Below are 7606 nucleotides of genomic sequence, written 5' to 3' on the forward strand. Positions count from 1 at the left end.
GTAATTTCATTTTTTTCTGCTGGAAATGCAGCAATCTCAGTATCTTCCAGCAGAAAACTTAACAGAGACATGTTTCTCATGGATACTGCAGGTGTGCTGAGCACCAACTGAAGAGTGTGCAGATCAACTATGGGAGCTGTGATTACTTGAAAATGCTTTTCCAAAGGTCCTGTATTAAGGTGCCTCCTTTTATGTGCAACTTAACAATAAATGGAAAAATCTTTTCTTCCCTGATGCATCTGTTGAAACACTAATGGAAAGTTTATTTTGAGTAAGTCTATGACAGTAGGCTTAACAGCAAGAAACAAAGACAGATACCTTGTTTATTCGCATATTGTTCAGCAAGTTTTTCTCGTTTCTAAAGTGCATTTTCTCCTTTCCAAAGAATGCACAGGTGGTTTTTGTTTTGTGTGTATGCACATATAAAATTTCTACCTCCCAAACTCCACTGTAGTGCACGCTACCTGCATTTTCCTGGAATGTATGTATCCCAAACTTTGTTACTTGTCACAGACTTATATTAGTAGTGACCTGTGCAGCTGTCTGCCCTGATATACAAGTTTGCATTTGTATATCACATCCCTGTCCTGGCCAAGACCAATCTAAATCATCCCTCCCTCATAAAATGCCACCACCACTACACTATTTGTCACTTTTTTGGTGTTTTGTCAAATCTCTCTCTCCTTTCCACCACAGCTACCTCAAGGCAGTTACTGCCAATGTTAAGCTTTTACAGTTCAAACAAACTTCTTCATCAACTTGCCAATATATTTAATTAAAAACAGACTATCCACCTTGGGTGGGGCTTGCACAGCTCCCAAGTTAGGCTCATTTTCACACTCTGTTGCATAAACTGAAGTGGACATTTATCAAGGTGTCTGCAAGTGAAATATCCAAGAAAGCAGGGACTGTAAAGCTGCCAAGTTTCAAAGTACCTGGGCATACCATCTGCAGAATCTAGAATATAGCATGTCAACAGGTTGTCACAGCCATAGACTGGGACATAGCAGGATAGCAGAGCATGTTAAGCTTACTGCATTTTAACACAGGCCAATGCTTACTTTCTGAATATCAAATTAACATTGAATCTTCTCATTTGCATAAGGTTTTATGGTTAATGTATTGAGTATAAAATTTCCAAGGCTCTTAAGACTATTTTGTATCATTGGACCTTAACTTCAGCTCAAGCAGAGATTTTATTCAAAAAGCAACCAATAACTATATGCATCTACCATCACTGCTAAAATATTATTACAATTATGCTTAAATCTACCAGACAAACCACCTCAGTTTTAAGATAAAACTGTTAGCATTTGAACTGAAACTAATTAATATAATAAGATAAAAGACAAAATTAAAACAATTATTGCTAGGAAAAAAATAGTAAGAATTCAGAGACTGATTTCCAAAAAGTGTTGGGTATTCTGTTCTTCCATCCTTATTCACACTTCCATTTAATTCAGAAATATGTGTAATAGTCGTACTTTAAAGAACAAAAACAGAAAAAAAATGAACTGAAAATTCACCATGACAACTCAGTTATGCTGCGACTAATTTTCGAGCACCATCTGCTGGTCTGCTTCTAAAACAACAACCGAATTTCCCAGCTGCTGGTATCTCCCGGATAAATCATCAGGTCTGTATTGACTTATTACGTATTTTGTTACCTATTTATTAAAAGATCCCACGAGTCATGCACTATCAGTATACTAGAAGAAATAACAGAATTCACGTAATAATCGATGGCTATAGAGGAGATGTGTTGGGAAGTTAAAATGGCTGCTCTGCAGTTAACATTAGTTGAGACAACCTTGTCACAGTGGTTTTTATGCTGAAAAGGTTTCTAAAGTACATTGAAAATGAAAGCAACTTGGTCACTGTTTTCTCTTAACATACCATATGTCACCCTTACCACAACTCTTGTCAGCAAGAAGAGATATCACTGCAATCTTTTATTTCTTGCAGATTCTCAGCACTGCAAAGTTTTAGAGAAACCTACAAAGGCAGAACCTCATCCTCAAATTCATCATCATGATTATTTCTTGCTCACCTCTTGTTCCTAGCAATACAGTACCATCTGTTTTTCTTGTCTTTCTCCTTATTCCATTCCATTCCAGAAAAAGACTTCACATTTCCTCTAGGACAGGATGAAAATGTCCCATGTTAGGAGCCTGGATTCTGACAGGACTAACTTAAAAAATTTAGAGCTCTATTCTTTCCTCCTTCTCCCTAGGAGAAATACATATTTGTTTATTTTGCATGTATGAAAATATTTTGTAATATAAAAAAGCTGTAATTGCTTTTTGTTAAAGATAATTAATTTCCAGTTTGAATTGCCTTGTAATGTCCAGTTTAGATGAAGACATTTGAATATTACAATTTTATTCCCACACTTCTGACAAATATATTTAAATACCACAAAAACACATAATGCACTAAAGGGTTTTTTTAAAACATAAAATAAAATAAAAATAGTTTCAGTATCAAACTGAAAATACAACTTGCAAGGCCTAGATATAAAACGCTGCTATTGATCTGCTGAACATTTACTTATCTGAGTGTCTCATTATTGAACAGCCACTAAAAATTACCAATTGAATTATTTCTTTATATCCCACGAGTACTTTGTCTACTGCCCAAAATATTTTAGCCAGTCTAGATTTAGTCTGTGTAATGATCAATATTTCACAATAAATCAGAATAAAATCTTGATTCCTACAGTATTCCAACACACACTTAAACCTTTCTTCTTATTTTCATGTTGAAGTAAATAGGACCACTTCTGCATTTTTAGTTAACCATATATGTTCATAATTGAGACTTGGGAGTCCTGTGGAGGGTCACAAAAATTTAAATTCAAGTAAAAGAGCATGCAGAAGGCTGGTGTTCATGAACGAGTCTTTTCAGCATTGAAATATGCTTAATACTTCAAGCAAAATTAACACTTCATACAGGAGAAAAAAACCCAAGTTGTTGGTCTGGATCAAGATGATTCTAAAAAGAGAAAATGCAATCAATTCTTAATATCCGTTGATAATTTGCAGGAATCCCAAAGACATTGATACAGATTTTCATTTACATGAGTACTGGTAGTAGAGTTAATCCAAAAGTGAAGATCCTGGAATAACAAGTAGAAATGTTTCCGCAATTCCTTTAAGACATTATTCCAATTAAGACATTATTTTTGCATTTGCAAAACAGCACTTTAAGGGTTTGTTTGTGCTCTTTTCTTTTTTCACAGTAAAAAAAAGGTAGGTATACTACAATGAAAATACACAGACAACTTTTTATTTATCATTGTTCTATAGAGAAGGAAAATTTATAAACACCTTAACACAACAGTTTATCCAGTTTCCTGTTTGTATCAAGTTTACTTCATCTTCTCACACTAACAACTTCTTTCTCGTGGGTCACAGTGATATCCTTCATAAATTTGTACAAGTCCCACAATACTCTGTCTAGCACCTACTGACATCCTGATGCATGGGATATGTTATTTTATAATTCTACACTAGCACTGTTCCACTTATTATAGGAAATGGATAGAAGCTGTTGCACAAGTTCTTAAATCTCATCATAAGCAATAACCACTTGTAAAACATTCTTATCTCAACAATTTAAAAACACAGTCCACTGTAATGTAATTTACATTGTTAAAATACTGATGTGAGTTCCCAGCTTATACCTAACTATAGCACAACAAGCACAATGTTGGGGTTTTTCTTGGCTCTAGTTTTGGAAGCATTAACCACCAGTTGGGAATATTTGCAAATTTTCAACAAAGTTCCTTCCTCAGTTCTATGACGCTCCTCTTTTGATGCCCTACTGAAGTTTCAGGATGTTTTTCTTTTTGCATCCTGCTTTAGTTCCAAGATATAAGCCCTCATGGAAGCACCCTACAAGTTTCACAATCTTCCAAGGAAAAAAATTACAATAGAACATCCATCTAAGGAAGAACTGCATCCTAATAAAAGAAGGTGGGAACAGATTACCAGCAATTAATAACACAAAGTAGCAAGCAACAGAACTCAGAAACTCTTTTAGAACAAATTCTGTGCCAAGAAGTCCACAGTTATTTACTTTTACAGATCGAGTTATGTGTCTGTTAGAGGAAACAGTATTTCTATCTATTGAAGATTTGCATTTTGAATGCTTATATTGATTTCCTGGTTCAGCTGGTGTTTGATAGCAGAAGCTGCCAAAGTGAAAGACTAGTTTCAAGCTTCCTTTCATATTTCTTCATTTCCCTGCCCTTTCAGTCAATAGTTGCTGTGGACTTCAGAGCAGACAGAGGTGGTTAAATCAATTCCAGAAGCTTGAATTGGTTTATAGCAAGCAGAATTGTTAATATCCTTCCATTGTTATTCTTAGACAATACAAGACTGCATATTCCCAGAAAGTACATAAAAATATTAGTTCTTTATTTAAAACAACAAGCTCTCTATATAATGTTATCTGTACTTTTCATGGGCAAGACATGAAATTTCTTCTCTTGTTCTGTTTCACAATGAGTGAAAACTTCTCCATGAAATATAATGGCATGGGCCTTCAGTCACCTGCAGATCCATGGGATCCACAGCCACGCCATTCCCTCTGTTAAAGCTTCTCATAATCTCGTCTCTACCTACAAAGTTAGAATACTGAGCCAGCTCACTCACTCTCATGGTCTTTTCCTATTACAATGCCCTGTAAAGCACTTAATGCAACAGACGGGAAGCACAGAGCTGAAAGAAGGAACTGCGAGGAAGAAATGTGTGCTTTGCCATTGATTCCCACTGCTTTTGTAGCTGACCTAAATTAAGAAAATTGACATTCCTTCATACCTCTATGGTCTAGATCCCCTTCCTCTCTCCCAGTGTGCTGGTTTCAGGCTGCTGCATCCATATGCTTTTCCCACAGCTGGGACAAGTACAACAGAGACCACTAGAAATAATTTGATATGCCATCAATTATATATTTGCATTTCACCACTGAGGCCTACTCTTCTAAAACCTAAATGAAATTACATCTGATTTATGAAAGAGTGGAAATGTCAACTGTCCTATGATAATTGGCTAACTGTACACTTGCACTTGTCCCACCTTTCCAGGAAGGCTTCATGGTGGTTTATGAAGTTCCTGGAAGGACCAGCACCAGAATAGCATAATATGACCAAAGTTTAATAATTACTGCTTATGTTACTACAGCACCTAGGAGGCCCTGTCATCTATCAGAAGCCACTGTGCTAAGCAGTGTATGAATACAGAGAAAAAAAATAAGACAGCCCCTGCCTCTAGAAACAAAAATCATGAGAGATGGGTACAACATACTGCCATGCTATCTTAGGCAGTCAGTCTTGTCAAGACAGCACCATCTCCACTGTCAGCTTTTCTGCCTCCCTCAATACGAAGGACACTGCTGAAGAACCTGCTAAGTTTACTGCCTGTGGCAGGCATAAGCTTCCCAACTGAAAGATAATTTGCAGAACCTCATCTAAATGCAGGTTTTACAGAATGACATCTGTAATTTATTTCTAGAGTGTCTAACTTTCTTTTTGTCTTCAGCTCATTACTTCTGTCTCTGTATTAATACAGTAAGTTCATGAATCTTATCGGGAATTTCCAGTATTTAGTGGTGGCCACTGTCTCTTTTAGGAAACCACATGTGAAAATTCAGACTTTCCTGTGGTTTTCTTCAATGTGTGTTGCATGTGATTTTGGAATTCTATACAGTGACTGTAGCTCTTCCATACAGTATTGTCTTATGAAGAACCTAGAATTAGCATTTACTTGGGAGGGAAAAGAAAGAAAAGCAGAAAGAGAGAGAACCAAATAATCTAATTTCTCTCAATAAAGAGTTTTGAGTCATGTACTAAGCATGTACCTTAATCTCATCTTCTCCAGTAGCACGGAATGGCAGAAACTGGAAAGCTTCTACTTATTTCCTTCACTGGCCTGAATTAAAACCCTGTACATTTTAGAATTTACACCAATTAAAAAAAAAAATCCAAACAACAACTGTTGCAACACATTTTCTAGGCTGAAACTTGAGAATTCCTTTCAAAATTAGATCATGTAACAGAACTACTATAAGAAGATAACTCTTCTGTGCATTATGCTTGGCTTTTGATTTCTCCCTCATTCCTCTTATGGGAACGTGTTCAATCCTATGTTTTTCATTCACAATACATTTGTTTAGTCTGCCACTTCTATGTCTCTCCCTAATGTCTACTCAGTGTTCACACTAGTGTCTGAACAAATCATCATGTTACATGTTTGTCTGCCAATGAGTCACCAATACTAAACAGTGCATCTATTAAATAAATATCCTTCCCCTATCAGATCCAGATAATGTGTGTAATATGAGATATAAAAGTGTTGTGTGTGAAAAATTTATAGAATTATGCCCATTTAGCAAACCTGAACCATTTTCCTCCTCCCCTCCACAGAGATTCTTGAGGAGGCAGGAAAATTCTCTAGGGAGTCTAAGGTAGTACATGGGGTTTGGTCATCTGACAGACCTTCAGGAGGAAGTATTTTGTGAATGTGCAGAAGTCTGTGATTGACAAGAAGCACACTGCTCTAGAAAGTCAGAAACTGTCTGCTTAGCTCCTGTGAGAATGGTAATTGTACATCTGGTGACCTGAAATGCCTTCTCAGCTGGAGAGAGGGACTTGGAGAAATTGTGAGTCACAGCTGTTCATGTAAAAATCCTGCCAGCAAGCACTTGTGGAACTTCACTGTTCTCCCTCTGCATGGACTCCGTGACGTTCTGTCACCACAGAGCATTTGGAGCTGGGAATATTGCTGCTCCCAGGACTCCTTCCACTTCTGTGCACAGCACAGCTCTGCTTGAAGTAGTATGATTTTGGTGAGATACTGCATAAGCTAAGGCCAGTGAGAGGTTCCAATGGATTTTACAAAGTTAGAGCAAACCCCAGTCTGCAATGTTAACCAGGCAAAACAACATAAAAATCTGAAAATTACTGAGATGAAAAAGAAAACTTTATTGTACTGAAATATAAAGAGCCAGGGGTTGTGATTTGTTCAGTAATTAAGCAATGCTATATACCTCCAGCTTACCAACCAAACCTTTATAACTACAAACCTAAAGCAGACTCTTCACTGCAAATCTGTCCAATAGTACAACACAGGGAGTAATCAGGTTTCATTCATTTTCAGTGAGCTCTGCTAAAACTACCAGACTCTAAATTGCTGCTTTTGCCTTATATTTTTTCAGTCACAGAAAGACATTTTAGCCTAATTTAAGTATATTCACTAGTAATTCTTTATTGTGGTTATACTCTTTTTGCCGTCATGTTTCCTGTTACGTTTATGTATCTTTCTTTTCTATATCATCAAGACTTACTTACTGTCATATTTATAACAGCTGTATTTTTATATCCTTAAATACTGCATTGCTTTAGTGATATCTACAAATTTATTTTGGGGAGTCTTAGGTGTTTCAAAAAAAACTACTGGCTATCACAATTTTTATTGTTAAACAAAAAGGTGCTTCTTTCTGTATTCAGACCTCCTAGGCCTTAAAAAAGCATAGAGCAGGTTGCTATTATTTGTCATTTCAATAAAGGTAAGTTGCACTATGCAGTACTGAAAAGGAAGTGACC

The sequence above is a fragment of the Manacus candei genome, unplaced genomic scaffold (genome assembly GCF_025592945.1).
Source record: "Manacus candei isolate 608988 ecotype Guabito, Panama unplaced genomic scaffold, ASM2559294v1 h1tg000023l, whole genome shotgun sequence".
In the NCBI taxonomy this organism is placed as follows: Eukaryota; Metazoa; Chordata; class Aves; order Passeriformes; family Pipridae; genus Manacus; species Manacus candei.